This window comes from Microplitis demolitor, chromosome 5 (genome assembly GCF_026212275.2).
Source record: "Microplitis demolitor isolate Queensland-Clemson2020A chromosome 5, iyMicDemo2.1a, whole genome shotgun sequence".
In the NCBI taxonomy this organism is placed as follows: domain Eukaryota; kingdom Metazoa; phylum Arthropoda; class Insecta; order Hymenoptera; family Braconidae; genus Microplitis; species Microplitis demolitor.
In genome coordinates, this window is record NC_068549.1 from 388,335 (window position 1) to 404,010 (window position 15,676).

Here is a 15,676-nt window from a genome sequence, read left to right on the forward strand (position 1 = left end):
GAAAATATTCGATTTCCTCGATCGGATAAAAAAAAAGACTTAGCGTATACTAGACCTTTGTACGAGGAGAGTTTGAGTCGAAAAAGTGTCCAGCGAAATGCCGAAAGCGAAACGAGCCAATGATAGAGACAGTCATGGCAGTGCTGCTTGTGCAGAAGAGAGCCAGCCTCAGCTAGTTTGTAACCCTCTTGGAATAAAACCAAGATAGACGGATATACACATAAATCGAGAAAGTAACCGAGTGAAAGACTGGACGGAGAAAGATAAAGATAAAGGATAAAAGACTACAGCCGTTCATTTCGTATTCGGTCTACGAATGTGGGGGTGAAACCCGGGGTCCCGGGGTGCCTGCGTACACACACGTCCCTTATATACAAATACATATACATATATATCGCATTCTCATCGTCCTATACACACACACTCGCACTCGACTCACACACTGGAGGTTCGCCATCAGTCGTTCTTTGTATCAAGTTCGACCATAAAACTACTCGGCAGAAGTCACTCCAAAAAAAAAAAAAATAAAAAAATCAAGAATTGTAAAAAACAAAGCAGCAAAAAAAATACCTCACCTAAGTTCGTATTTGCTGGTTCTAATCCATTGTCACCACAATCCAGCGATTGTTTATTTATCAACAAAGCTCCCTTTCTTTTCTTGTCTAAAAACTCCGAAGCAACAACAACAACAACAACAATTATTTTATCGATTACTTTTAAACAGTAATGAGGGGAAAAAGGGTATAATTACACAATAAATACACCAAGAGGGCTTAATCAGTCTCTTTCTCGTCCCACACGACTCCTGTTCAATAAATCAATCACACTTGTCAATCACGAGTATTAGAGTACAAAAACACGTGACGCGAAATAATTACGATGACGAGAACCAGCAAAATTTAAAGTTTACTCGACGAGAGTCGAGCGCATACTGAGGCGACTGTTGGCGTCTGGAGATCGAAAAGCGTCGCGACTCGCGGTGGAGCGCCCGAGCAGGAGTGGGGAGGGCGCCGCGGATCAGCGCTGGTGGGGAGAAATTTAGCTGACGGGAGGGGATGAGGTACGAGAAGAAGTAGAAGCAGACGAATGATGGCAGACGGGTGGTGGGGGAAGGGGTTTTGCGTGCAACCAGACCACGGGCTTAGTACTCGTAGTTGTGTATATGTGTATATGTGTATATGTGTGTGATGTGCGACAGGACAGTGTCCTTGTTTCAATATCATCTTACTCACTCTTGTACACTACTACAATGTCCCCGAGTGAACTCGTCTCAATTGGCTGTGTGTTTTCAGGGTCCATGTGTGTGCACACACACGACATATGTAGCCAGGCTGAGACTGGAGAAATGTGTGGAGCTACTACTGTTCTCTGGAGTAGTTTGCACGGGATCAACTTGGTGCCGGTGACGTCAGATCGGGCGCCGGGGATAACGAGATGATTTTTTTTTCTTTACTCGTATTCATACCCTGTCTTGTTACAATCGCTAATTATCGAGCTCGCACCCGTATTTTTCTCAGGATCTTATATCAGATTTATTAATTTTAACAATAAATTTTTTTTATCGGCTCGCGAAATTGAAATTTTAAATGGAAAGTAAAAATTTACAAGGGAATAAATTACCTGAGGATCGAGTAGAAGAAAATAAAAGACGTTTGAGTATAAAGGGTTGGATAGAATGGAAGAAAACAAAATGGAGTAGAAGGGAGAAGAGCAAGAGGACTAGTATCGTAATCTGTGCCTGAAGATCGTCGAACGAAATAATGTAACGAATAGGATGTCTCGGGAGTTCGGGGACTTGTTGATGGTAAGAGTTAACCTCTGGTGGATTTCGTTGTCTCGCTTTCTCGCGTGTGTATATATTATGTAGACTCGAGAGAGTCGTGAGTCCCCATGAATCGGGCCCACGATCTTGGAAGAGTGTAAGAGGGCCTCTTTGGCTGGCCCTCGATCTCGAGTCTTTCGATTCTAAAGAGCAGAGAGGGAGCGGAACCGGTCACGGGCGTTTCTCGTGTGTATACACACATTACCGATGCCACCAGCGTGCACGCCGAGTCACGAACAAGAACTAAACCCTTGACCGTAGACCGTGGTGTTGTTACCACCGTACTATCTTATACTGAATAGTCTGTAGGTATATAAGTGCCTCCTCATCTTCATTCTCATCCTCATCCTCATCCTTGTCCTTTTTCTCTTCCACTCCTGCTAAAATTCCCTGTGGCCGAACTCGGAGATTTATATCTCGAGCGATGAAAAAAATGTAAATAAATAAAGCCAAAAAAAGTTTAAGGAGTAGACAGTTAAATGAATTAATTTACTCCTCTTTGTTTGCTTGGGATACTTAAAAAATATAGGATTACTTCATTAGCGGGTTCATTGTTTTTGCTTTAAATATTTACTTTTTTTTTCTTACGAGATTGTTTATGGGAAAGTTAAAAACTTTATGGGAAGTAAATAAAATAATTTATCTGACAGTCGACAATGGCGTCCAATGGATTTGTTACGTCTGAAATATATATAAATAAATAAATAAATAATGTGTACAGTGAGTAAAAGTATAAATAAAAAATAAAAGCTGAGCCGTTAAATTGGTGGTAGTTAATCCGCTCGTGTCTTATTCTTTCACGAGCAATAAAGCTAAACGTCAACAGCGTAAAAAGAGACTTTTCAAAACATGCCAGTCACAGAAATTAGACACGAGATTCCACATAATTGCACCCTGCTGTTATGAGAACTCGAGTATAACCCTCTGCACACACTCACGCACACTCACGCACACACAACACACATCAATGGGTAAATGGATATTTATTGCCATGAAATTTTCATGTATATACCACTCGAAATAGATGTAACAACCCAAATGTTTTAAAGAAACTCGAAATGTCTCGAAACGTGTAAATGACTTTGAGGGAACTGGTTTTTTTGTTGTAATGGGAGGGCACCGGTAGCCGGAATGACGAACGACCATCAGGCAAAATAAAAACCCGTCATTTGGATTATCATCTCACACCAAAATTTTTTTTTTTTTTTTTTTTTTACCACATGCTTTATCCTTCGCCTCGTTTATACACTTTACTTATACTTCTCTGTCCGCCCGGTTCGTCAAATAATAATTATGATAAATTAAACCGACAATTATCTTTGCTATTAAATAAATAAATATATAAAATATTATTTATAGCCCATAGTTTGTGGTTTATTAATTTATATATATATTTACATTTTTATTTTCCCTAGACATCAATTATCAGGTGGAGAAATAAAAACAAAATATTCTGGATCAATAAAGTTTCAGACGATAAATTCAAAGTTTTAATTCAACTTGTAGAAACAAATTTTTTAATCAAAAGAACCGAGGAAAAGTATGACAGTGATAAAAGATGTATGAGAGGTATATAGATAAGTAATAAAATGAAATGTATAAAGTCCGAGGAAAGTAAAAAAAGAGAACATTAACATACGTATTATATATATTCATCACATTTTGAGATAAAACTTTGTGAAACTATCCGGTCTTTTGTCGTGAGTGAACGTCTCCCTGAAATGAGGTAATAAAGTTGACGATCAGCGTCTTCTTTGCTATTATTATGACGTGCTTTGAGGGCTGCCCGCGTCTTTGTAACCCCCGCCATGTGATGGCGATTTTCGTGGTTGTATAATAAAAAAAAAAAAAAAATAGGAAGAATGTTTGCAAACTTTTAGACCCGCCTCAAAACTTGAAATAATACGGACAATAAATACAGCAAAGACGGACTTTTTCTATCACGACATTGGCTGTCTGCTGGCAAAAAAAAAAGTTATTACACAAATTTCATGAAATTTTATTAAGACATTAGGGTGGGTACAATTGTAATTGTTGTTTGACTAGCATAGCGGTTAATGGTAATGAGCTTATTCAGTACTCATTTTGAATTCATAATAATCACCGCGACTCTTGTTATTTTTGTAATTTAATTTTGGGGTAAAAAGTTCCCTGAATCTTCGCTTTATAATTTTATTTGTAACTTTGTTCTTTCAGAATAAAATATAATTATATTATCCTGCTCTTCTTTGAAGACATTTTTTAGATTTACTTACGTCTACAGCTAATTAGTTATTAATTTTTTATACATTTAAGTATTTGAGAGACGAGAGGGAATAAAAAACGAAATTAGTACAGTGACGCTACCGCAGTCGGCGCTAGTGACACGTCACTTAAACTGTCAGTAATCTCTCTGAGATGACAGTGATATTTATTAGTCAAAATGAGAATGTATGAAGGTCTTTCTGTCAGAAATCTATTTTAACACATCGAACAAAGTAAAAAAAGTAACAAACGAACCCTCGCAAATACCTAACCCTATTTCCTCTCGTTCTTTTTTTTTTTCCTCTCTTACATTTTTTTTTTATTTCTACCATTATAGAGTTACACACTCAAGATAAATTGGTTCCAAGGGATTTCCAAAGCCGTAGATAGAGAAAACCCATGGGATTTGGCTTTGTTAGAACAGATTCCGTCATTCTTTACTTTACTTTTACGTCAAAGGACACACAGTCATCGTGGACACACTTTTGTAATTTTAACTCTCACGTGGATCTGAAAATTCCTTTTCACGTATCCCTAAAAAAAAATTAAACTTTCCCTTGGCTTGAAAACGAGTAAGAAAATAAATACAAATAAAAATAAAAATAAACAGAAATTATCTTGTTAAACTGCAATAATAAATTCGTTAGGTCGTCGGAAATATTTCAAGAGCTAAAGTTTAACCGAGTTGAGTAGTCTTGTACACTTTTGCGGAAAGGAGGAGATTTGTTGGTTTAATTATTATTCAAAAGTTTATGGGAGCCGTTTCCGAGCCGCAAAATAGTATCCTCTTTCTTCTTTCAGCTGCAATTCTTATCCATTCTCAAACTCCCAACCCCCAACCCCAGTCTCAGTTCTAACTCTTGGTTAGCTGTTTTATTTTGACTATACCGAGCACGAAACTCCTTTTCCCTTGCGGCTAATTCGATTTCCCGAGCACTCACTCTACTTATATATTTTTTAACCTGGCTTTTTAAAAGTCTAGAGACATAACAATCCCAACAATGAGACAAGAAACACTAAAAATACTTATAAATATATAAAACTTGTGAAATCAATTTCGATAACAAGTTAAAGTTATTGTTGCCGATTTTTTACAACTTTTGTCGAGATATAGGAAGACGTAAAAAAATAGTTATTGAAGCCTGTTACAAGTTATAAAACTTTGTAAATTGTCTGGAGCGATTAAAAAAAAAAGAAAAAAATTGATTTTTATTCTTCCTCCCTTTCTTTATTTTTTTTTTTTTACTTAAATGGTAAACGGCCAAAAGTTAAATATTTATTCAAATGTGTAGAGTTATATAGTTTCCAAGTGAGTGAAAGACGCGTAGAAGCCGATCTAGCAGCCAGCAGAAATGACAACAAAGGGAAAAAGAAGCTAAAATTTAGTTTGAGCCAACGGTACAAGGAAATACTGGAATATTGTAGGCAGAATAAGGGCGCCGGGTAACTCGATACAAGACAGCAGACTTAACGCAGAAAGATCTCGAGTAGAATAAGATTTAATAAATGTCTGGAGGGTTAGAGTGTAAGAAAAAAATAGAAAGAAAGTAAAATAAAATAAGAATCTGGTTTAATATTATATGAGTAAGTAAAATGACACATCTTTTTGGCGTTAACAAAAAAAGGATCCGAGTGGAGGGTTCGCCGGGTTTCGTTCGACGCCATAATCGCGTCTTTCTTCGTAACAATAACCCGAGGAATATCAAGTGCGAACAATGAGCTACATCCAGCATATGTACGTTGGCACAATAACTGTTTTTTTCTTTTTTCAGGTGTCAAATTAATTTTTTTCACCGTTTTCAAGTTTTCTTTCTTTTTTTTTTACTTTTTCATACATTTTCAATGGATAACTACAGCTTGGATTCAAATTTATAACTATACATATATATTCAACAGTATTTTTTATAAATTAAATAAATTATCTAAAATTTTTCGTAAAAATAAACGGGTGAAAAAAAAATTGATAACAGTTGAAGATTTTCTGTTGCTTTTATCAACAAGAATTTGTTAATAAGAAGCTTAACTCATTATACTTGGAAAAATAATAAATAAAAGTAAAATAATATCTCTGTTGTGGTTATTTATTTGAAAACAAAAGGGAAAAAACATAAATACTGGTTTAAACAGACGGTTGTATGGCGAATGATAAAAATGAGTAGGCCTCACACCAATAGTGTCATAATAAAGTCGTTCTACAACATGACGATAATAAATTCATGAAAAATATCGTCCCGTCTGGTATAACTACTATATACTCTTTTACCCAAGACTCGAGTCTCTACTCGTATTTCGTTTCCACTTGAATGCCGTAATCGTTGTTGAAATTTACTGGCATCGTCATTTTTATTTCATAGCCTGCCAACCTGCCATAATATGTATACCTGATTCCTGATTTCAAATTCTCCAGCACTACACACATTTTTTAACACTACCTACACTCGACTATTTTATTTTATTCGGTAGTTTCAAATTTCAGCTAAAATATATGACCTGCCGATAACTTTTATAACCAAACAAAAAAAAAAATTCATGAATATTTTTAATTCAATTAAATAACATAAAATATATTTAAAAATTTTTAAAGTTTTTTTGGGTAATTAGTGTCACAGTTAAGTCGGGGTACGAGTGACATGAAGCAGCTGTATCTAAAATCCGGCGCTAGCTGGTTGTATTCCATTAGATATGTGGCGCTAGATCTTGAACGCATGTTGGATAGAATGATAGAACGAGGCGGAAGGCGAGTGGGTTAAGCTGATACGATGGAACACATCATGCATATACTACTGAGTTAGATCCGGCTTCTCTATACGTCTACTGCTATCACTATATCTACGTGCTCTCTCTTGAAACAAGAAACTGATTAAGCCACCACACATTCGTCTGATGTCACAAGGATGACACGTATGCTTTTAATGTAAATGCATTTGGAAAAAAAATTATTTATTTTATTTTGGTCATTAGAATAATTTTATTTTGATCATAAAAAAAGTTATCACCAGAAATCAGATAAAATAAATAGAGACAAAAAAATGTATAATCAATTATTTAATCTTTTGTCATCATAGAATATTATTATTATTATTATTATTTGAATAATTCAAGTGGATTGTACTTTGTATAGTCTTGATGTCTACGGCTTAAACGTGAATTTATTACTAAATAAAATTTGTTATTCAATGAGGTCAGGACATGAAACATCGATTTTAACTTATTTTTATTTCTATACTTTAATTTGTATACAATTAATTCTTTTCGTCTATTGAATAACCCAGTTGACCCATTATTATTATTATTATTATTGTTTTTTATTTTTTTTTTTTTTGGAGGTTTGAATAAACACTTTCTGTATTTTGTTGGGATAAAAGGTTTTTATTTTATAAATTAATTTTTTTGGAAGGCATTTGGATCGAGGGCTCATTTCCGGCTGGCAGAAGCCGCTCGAGTACGCAATAAGTAAAGAGGGCGCGAGAGGGTGCGATGAGAAAGTATATGGAGAGAGGACTGGATAATAAGTTTTTTGGTTTTTTAAACTGAAATGCTATTCAACGTGGCATACGGGAATAATCGTGAGAGTTGAAGACTCTGGCGAGCGTGGCCTGGCATAGCATGTGAATATGAAAATGTAAGGAGAATTAAAATAACACACCGGGCACGATGCTACTGACTGCGACCTTGAATTATTCATGGGGACAGTAGAACTTGAAGAAGAAGAAGAACAAGAATAAGAAGCAGAAGCAGAAGCAGAAGCATCACCAGCATCCTACATTCTACTCTGGTCTATGTTCTTTTATACTTTTCTTTATTTTATTTTTATTCTACATATATTACTATTGAATTCACTCAGTACTCTATCGGATGATCATGCACCCTCGTCGAGACATCAAGGCACGTCTCTTTAAAGAATAATATACATTTTTTTATATTGATGAAAATTTCTAAAATATTTTTCTTCCCAACCATTTCTTGCATCAAGATGTCACATCTTAACCTTTTTTTTTTTTTTTTTTTCTACAAAAAAAGATCAAAAGACCTTTCCGTTAGAAAAATAGCATTCATTATTTCTTAATTTTTTCCGCCTAAAAAAAAATTAATTATTTATCTAACCATTTTTTAAAATGTCATTTCAAAGCACCCTAATAAAAAAAAATCCATTATAATAAATTTTCTGATGGCACTTGTCATAAAAAAAATGTTATTTTATAATATTTATAATTTAAAAATGAATCGCAAGAAAAATCGCGTAAACAATAATTAAATCAACAGAACGCTCGAAAAAAAATTTATTAAATAATGGATTTTTTACGACATTGAGGTATCATCAGCATCAGTAGCGGACGTAAACATTTTGTTCTCTCCATATATTTCTCTCATCGTCGACGTCTCCAGCCCACGCAAAAACACTATATAGACACAGACTAAAATACATTTACCCAACACGACATGCTCACACGGGCATCGATCCTACATACATCTAAAAAGTTGCGTGTACAACTGTATAGTAAACTACAGCCCACGACTTTTTTTTACACTCCCTCGTACATTTCCTTTTCCTATAATACATCCATCCATCCATCCGTCTTTCTATACACACATACAAATATATGTAGATATATGGACTGAAAAGAGAGAAAAGGGAATAGAATGATATGAACGTTTGTCATGATGGTGTGCGGCACAAGGGGGTTGAAGTTGAAGTGTTGAGTGGTGTATGTATCATGTTTGAGCCAAAAGAGCTCAAGTTTCGGTTTAAATTCTTCCCCACCCATATCTACATATACATTTAATGTTTAGTTGCTTTTCAAGACAAATGTTTCAGTCTCCAAAATAAACTCAAATAAAATAAATTTACGAATGTATCGGTTCTGCGAATCGAAAAACCATACGAGGATTTACGAGACATTGGCTTGAGGCTATCAAGATCTAATTAATTAAGAAAAAGGTCAAGCGGATCCTAGAACACGACTCTTCAGATCCACCAAACAAGCTCTCGGATTGTGATACGTCCTTCGGAGAAGCTCAAATGATGCTGATGTTGATGCTGGATATCTGATATTAAATAATTTGTGTCTCTTACTTGCACGTGGTTCTTTTGGTGTATCTCTATATATATATAATATGTAAATGTGGATGCAAACCTTCTGCGAGTCAGAAGGGAGAATAGAGTGGATGGAGTAGAGAAGAAACGGTGAGGAGGAAATCGGAACCCGTGAGTCGGGCCCAGCGGGATACGACGCGACGTCCTGGTGTTTGGACATGCACCAGAGTGTTCGGGACGTTACGTCGGAGAGGATTCTTGCTGGTGACTGGACCGCATAACATGCAAGTCAGATACAACTGCAGGACACAAGACAGGAGACAGGAGACAGCAGACAGTGAGTCAAAGTCAATAAGATACTCCTCGAGTCGTAAAGAGAAATATTGACGAGTGTATAAAAGGTTTTATAAATTAACCAGTCAACATGAGCTACACTAAGAACTCTGTACGCTGTCATTGAAAAATAAACTCGAAATTATGCCGATAAATTATTTTTATCTATTTTTTAAATCGAAATTACCAGACCATTATATTTTTAATTCTGTATTTTTATTTATTTAAATAAATTGTATAATTAAAATTTATTTTTTGTAAGCTGATAAATGTACGACAATAAATTATAATAAATGAATAATAACACTGTTAGATATATGATTGATTGAAAAGATTTTTAAAAATGATAAAACCGTTGGGTAAGTTTATATTCTACTGGAATACGCTGGTGGTGGCGAAGGACCAGGACAAGAGTAGCACTGTCTGTAAATAGGGTGGGAGAAGGTCCCAAAGTCAGCAGAGGCCCCGAGTGGGCTCTTAGTGGGGATGGGACTCAAGCGGTCCCGAGGGCTCGAGGAGAAGGGGTAAGACCCGAGCGTGGTCTTGACAGGGATAAGCACGCTGAGTGACTTACGAGCAGCTCACCAGTGGTTCTCACGTCGTGGAAAAAAATGACACGATAAAAAAAAACGGCTGGCATGTATAGAAAAAAAAATTAAATAAAATAAACAAGACAAATAATAAAATAAACGGGGAGGGGGGGGGGGGGGGGAAATTAAAATTGAAATAACAGTTAAGAATTGTGTTGTAGGTTTTTAAAAAACGTGTGGGCTGTAAGTAGGTACTCGAGGTGATCAGTTAGTCGACGGGTCTCACAGCTTGTATCCCGGATAGGGGGAGTAGAAGGATGAGGATGAGAGTTTATTTTAAATACACGTTTGTTTAATGAGAAGTTGAATTTTTTAACGGGGTAGTTAATTAATTTCTCGATTGAGTACTCTCTTTATCTCTTTCTTCGTCCAGCAGGCAGGTGTAGTTGAGCCAAACGTGTCTGCGTGCATCTCGTTTGAAGATGAGTGCTGGAGAGCTGGAAAGCTGGAGAGCTGAAGAGCTGGACATCCCGTATTTATATACGCCAACAACTACTATACACCACAGAATATTCAGGATCGGACAGACAGATGCGCACACACAATTACAATGTGGATTCATGGGCGTACCTCGTGTTGTATTTCGTACGTTAATCAATCTCGATAATATTTTTTATTTTCTCAGTACCTTTCATTATTTAGTTTGCTTATTTTTTTATAAACAGTGATTCGGATCTCCAGAGAATGGAACACGGACAATCGGTTCTGCAAATCACTTGGGACTCGGGATACATCGGGCATTATTTTCTTTATATATCTATGTATCCATGTTGTGTGGATATAAATAAAGCATATCTATAATCCTGTATCAATGACAAAAAAATGTCAGAATTATAACCGGGAGAGGTGAATTAAACCCCCTGCTGATGTGTCGTAGTAGGAGCGTTTGTTGAATTTATTATGCGTGATTCGTCCAAAGAATTATCGCGTTTTACTACAGTCACGCTATAACCGTTTATCATTCTGATTAAACGACCAGGATTATAACCACCACGTACGATACCTTTTTTTTACGGTTAACCAATTATTTTTATCGCTCCTTTATTTCGGATTTCAAGTACGTTTTAATTTTTTTAAACCACTGAGACGTCTTTTTGGTTTTTAATTATTTTTATTTCCAGTATTTCAAACTTTAATTTCATTATTTGTAATGGCGACGTTTTTTTTTTTATCATTATCATTATCATTATTATTATTATTATTTTTGTCAAGTGCAACGGACTGTTTAGACTCTCGCTTGAAATGTCATCCCTTTTCGACGCTAATGGAGACCACAGTAGTAGTCCAAGCAAGCAAAACCAGACGATGCTTATTTGTGTCTGGATTTTTTATTTTTATCACAATAATAATTAAAATATTTATTTTTATTTTTTTTTACACCAACCAGCATTTTTTTAATTTATCTAATTAACGTTTGATTATGGAATATAAATTTATTCAATAATTTGAATGAAAAAAATATATAATTATTTTAAAAAACCGTGACCTGGATTCGAATTTCGAACTTGCGGTGCGTGATAAAAATCCCACGGGAAAAAAAAATCTTAAGCAAGTATAATTAAGGAATAATGAATTTTATTGGTAAATAATGTGCAAAGTCAATAGCCAAGACTTGAGAAGCGTTGGAATAGTGTAAAAAGTAAAAAAAAAAAAATAATAATAATTTGCCAAGGTGTGAACGAAGAACCGCAAGTTCACTCGTCAAGGCGCAACCCCCGTAATTTGATTCTTCTTTGCGCAACATATATATAAAAGTACATGCAGTAGGTAAGTAATCTGCTCAGTATGTATGTGTGAGTGTATATGTATGCTATTGTATTTTACAGCGTGACACCTTTTCATTGGGTGTCGCGACACCCTTCTTTTCTTTAATCAATCCTCACACAGTCGATCGGCAACGACACCCCAGGCTCTTACATGTTTTTATTTAACTTCATCCTCTGCTCGAGATATCCGTTACTCGTCTGTGTCTTGTGTCTTGCGATACTGCACGAGAAAATAACGTCAATAAAACGAGTTCGGCTGATGGTTAAACAAATAAAATAAAGCCAGAAAACTAAATGAAAATGGAAATAAAAATAAAGTTAAATAAAATAAATAAGTAAAGGAGTAACTGGTACTATACGGTGTGTGTGGACCGGTCTCTGGGAGCTCTGGCTTACGGCCAGAATCACACGGGAGGTCTCATTTTAAATACGTGGTGTGAGATGTCAAAAGTCAGTTTCAAATATCCACGACATGACAACGACTACTCTTTCTCACTCTCTCTCTCTCCCTCTCTCTCTCATATTTCATTTTTTATTTATTGATACTGTCATATTTTATTAAGATTTATTGTGATAATTTATTATAGTAAAATATTTTATTTTGAAAAAAAAATACTATCAAAATTTTTGAATTTAACTCTTTGAGCTCGAAATTGGCGACAAGGTTTGGAACTGGCCTGTGGAGTTAACTTTTCAAATTTTTTCTGTACAATTTGATGATGGGATCTGAGATTAGAAATTTTGCATCAAATTACCTATAAAATATATTTTGATCAATAGAAAGTTGAAAAAAAATTTATTTACTTTTTATGGTCGATAAAATTTTTATTCCCACAAGAATTAGTGATCAAATCTTTATAATGGAATATTTGCGTAAAATAACCAGCTATAAAATTTAATGTACTTGAACAAAAAAATAAAAAAAAAAAAAAAAAAAAGAAAACAGGCCATTATGAAAAAACACGAAAATAATTTATTTAATATTTTTAATGCCACAGTAAATAATAATCAGATGAATGGGGTACTGAGTGCTGTGGTTGAGAGATAAAAATAAGAATCCGTGGATATTAAAATGGCAAAACCGTTTAATAGATAAAAACGACGATACAATTGGCGTCTGTAGAGTTGACCGTAAAGATCAGCACCGTACATTAACCCCGAATGCCAATACAGTAGTATAGCAATAGTGGATATAAAGAATAATAATATATGTATGTACTACGTATGTGTACAAGCAAAGTAAGAGAAGTAGCGAGCAGCAAGCAGAGAGCAGAGAGCAAGAACCAAGAAACTCTGCACGCCGTGGGCCAAGTGAAATGGCGCGTGCCCAGAGGATTTCACGGCGCGTTAGCTACGCCTTCCCTTTCTATAACCCCTTATATATATATATATATATATATATATATACATCTACATCCACATACTTTTTTATCCTTTTTCGCCTATCCCATCAAATATATCTACATCTATGACTCCTATTTCTACTATCACTGCTCACATCCACCCAAATATATATCTATATATAAATATATCTGCATCTAAAATACGATAGTGAACCGCGGAAAATCTTTTTACCCTGTAACTATATATTCTCGCGCCCCAGCAGATTCTCCATCCACTAAAATCCAATACACGATGGATGAGATATTAAATTGGCAATATTGGAAATTTTTTTTTTGTAATCGATATTTTTTATTTTTTTATCACACATTAAATTTTTTTAATAACCAAATAATCAAATTTGCTCGATATGTACTTGGCAATTTAAAAGGCATTAAATTACTTCTGGACTAATCGGTTAATTTTTTTTAATGGCTATAAGAGAATGACAAATTGATTTCTTTAGGTATATACATAATTATTTACATTCGACAAACATAAAATTTAAATAATTTATTATCTCATTGCCTTATTCGCATTTTATTAAATGAGCAATAAATAATTATTACTCAGAAATCAAAGTGTCTAATGTAATGATAGAATAAAAAAGTGTCTAGTAATGAATACGGTAAATAAAAATAAATAATATGCAAATAATTATTATTTAAGATAAAAAAAATATACGAGTGAGCCAATGAAGCAATAAAATAAACATACGAATAGTAAATAAATAAAGAAGTAGCTGACAAAGACAGAGTCGATAAGTAATAAGGACTTGAAAAAAAAAAAAAAAAAAAAAAACAAAAAAAAAAAACCGAGTAGAGTGTGGAATAAAAAATAAACTTTCGAAAGACTGGAGAGCTCTTGGTCTGGACTTAACTCTTATTGCAGACTATGTAGGCTCTAGTCTGTCATGTAGATGTATGAGAATTTAAGTTTGTATTATTTTGTGTCTATAGTAATAAGACACATAAAGTAGGTGCGATAACAAGAATTCTCGAGTGACCTGGTGTGGTGTGCTTGATGGTGTGCTTGATGGTGTGCTTACTTTCTGACTACCTGGGTGTGTCTCCATCACATATATACATATATATATATATATATATTAACACTCACGGTTATTTCTCATTCGGTTTAAGTGTTTATTATTTCCATACCAAGTACCTTATACTTCTACTGTAAATAACATGCGTTACAAGTGAATTGCGTCGAGTATTTTTTTTATTACATATAATCCTAATATACACACATGTGCACACATACACACATACACACGAACAGATAGATAGTAAGCAAAGAGACAATAAGATCCGCGTTAAGAATATAAATAATGTCGATTTATCCTCGGTCAGAAAGATATTCATCGAACGACTCTACTGGTAGTTGTAACATAAGACGATTGAATACGAACGATGCGGAGGAAAGGAAAGAGATAAATAATAAATAAAATAATGTAACAAAATAAACGTAACGAATGGAATGAATCGGGCAGCAATCGCGTTAAGAGGTTTAAGTATTGGTAAATAAGGATATGATTGTAAGATATATTACGTATGTACATCTTAGTATGGGTGTATGGATAAATGTGTGGGTGTGTGGGTGTGCTTTGGAGTTATGTTTGTACCAGGAGTATCTCTGTAATTCTCGTGGGCTCGATCAGCTACGCAGATTACTCGTCGACCGCACAAATCGCTTCGCACGATCATGTCTCCTCTCGCCCAATTTCACTCTTATTACATTTACCTGTATACATATATGTATGCTCACATGTATATACTTGCGTGTACTCTGTGCACTGTACCTCAGTAATGTATAATTTATATTAATGATCTGATTCAACCGCGTATACGTGTGGAACTAAATTGGCTAAATTATTTAGTTGATTAAAATTTTTATTTAAAATTTATTCAATTTTTATAATTGATTAATAAATATACCTGTTTATAGGGTTACAAATTATCTAGTTAATTTTTTATGAATGCAGGAGATGCAACTTGAGATTTTTAATTAATTCTTGCTAACAAAGTTAGAGTCAAAAAAATTTTTTTTTAGTAATTTCATTGATAATACATTAAATATATTATTTTATATGATTTTGAGGTGAGATTAATGTATTACTCATAAAAGGTGTCATACTATTTTTAAAAGTATATAATTAATGTAAGTAGAACTCGATTTCCCTTGAGATTTATATTTAAGTATTCGATGATAATTATTTTTTATCTTTGAAAGGATAAATTTTTAGAGATTGAAGCATTGATGGGCTGGAGAATGGAAAACTGGTGGATTAACGTCAGAAATAGGTGGCGAGGAAAGGATTACTGTCGATTAAATCGACATGGAACTTATTGATGATATCTATAAGTGGAATTGTCGGAAAAGAGAAGATTAGACGCTGGTACGAGAACGAGTTGGGAGAACGGTTTAGTTGTACTTCAAGTATAGTCGAATATATATAAAAGCGAAGGAGCTGAGGGAAAGATTATTCGAAATCGCGTTGGGACAT

General features: G+C 34.5%; 1 protein-coding gene across 3 annotated transcripts in view; it reads right to left on the reverse strand.

The window, feature by feature from the left end:
- LOC103575285 (frizzled-2) overlaps nucleotides 1-15,676 on the reverse strand; it is a 98,763-nt gene that overhangs the window by 18,980 nt on the left and 64,107 nt on the right. The window contains exon 1 of one of the 3 annotated variants that reach the window (XM_008555011.3): nucleotides 576-967. The exons of the other annotated variants lie outside the window; for them this stretch is intronic. The gene's annotated coding sequence lies outside the window, so the exon portion shown is untranslated. Of the gene's footprint in view, nucleotides 1-575; nucleotides 968-15,676 lie in introns of those variants that run through there. 3 annotated transcript variants of the gene reach the window in all.